The sequence below is a fragment of the Phoca vitulina genome, unplaced genomic scaffold, assembly GCF_004348235.1.
Source record: "Phoca vitulina isolate PV1807 unplaced genomic scaffold, GSC_HSeal_1.0 scaffold15, whole genome shotgun sequence".
In the NCBI taxonomy this organism is placed as follows: domain Eukaryota; kingdom Metazoa; phylum Chordata; class Mammalia; order Carnivora; family Phocidae; genus Phoca; species Phoca vitulina.
In genome coordinates, this window is record NW_022589718.1 from 39,430,214 (window position 1) to 39,430,613 (window position 400).

Here is a 400-nt window from a genome sequence, read left to right on the forward strand (position 1 = left end):
AGGGCTCCCCTGAATGCGGGATGCTCCCCTGCACAGGGCTGACCTGCTCGCGGGGCTGCCGGAGCCCTGCCCTACGCGTCCCCGCCTCCCAGTCCAAGCCGGGGCCTGGCTCGGGCCGCGCGCGCCCACACAGCGCTGCACCCGAGGGGAGCGCGGGCCGGGCCCCAGCGGAGGGAACGACCACCCCGCCCGCTCGGCCCCGCGGCCCTCGGCCGCTCGGCCCCGCACCCATCCGCCGCGGTACGCGCTGTTGCACTCACCGCAAGGCCGCTGTCACGAACCTGCCGCAAACGCGACCACGCATGCGCACCCCCGTTGGGCGGGGCCTAGAGCGGGGCCGGGCGGAACCACGCGCGCGGGAGGGGGGCGCGCAGACCGGACGGAACCACGCGCGCGGGAG

General features: G+C 78.0%; 1 protein-coding gene across 1 annotated transcript in view; it reads right to left on the minus strand.

Annotated features, from left to right (window-relative positions):
• Positions 1 to 317, minus strand: part of CLN8 (CLN8 transmembrane ER and ERGIC protein) — a 16,882-nt gene extending 16,565 nt beyond the window's left edge. Inside the window, exon 1 of the mRNA XM_032413743.1 lies at positions 261 to 317. The gene's annotated coding sequence lies outside the window, so the exon portion shown is untranslated. The remainder of the gene's footprint in view (positions 1 to 260) is intronic.
• Between the last annotated feature and the right edge of the window lie 83 nt (positions 318 to 400).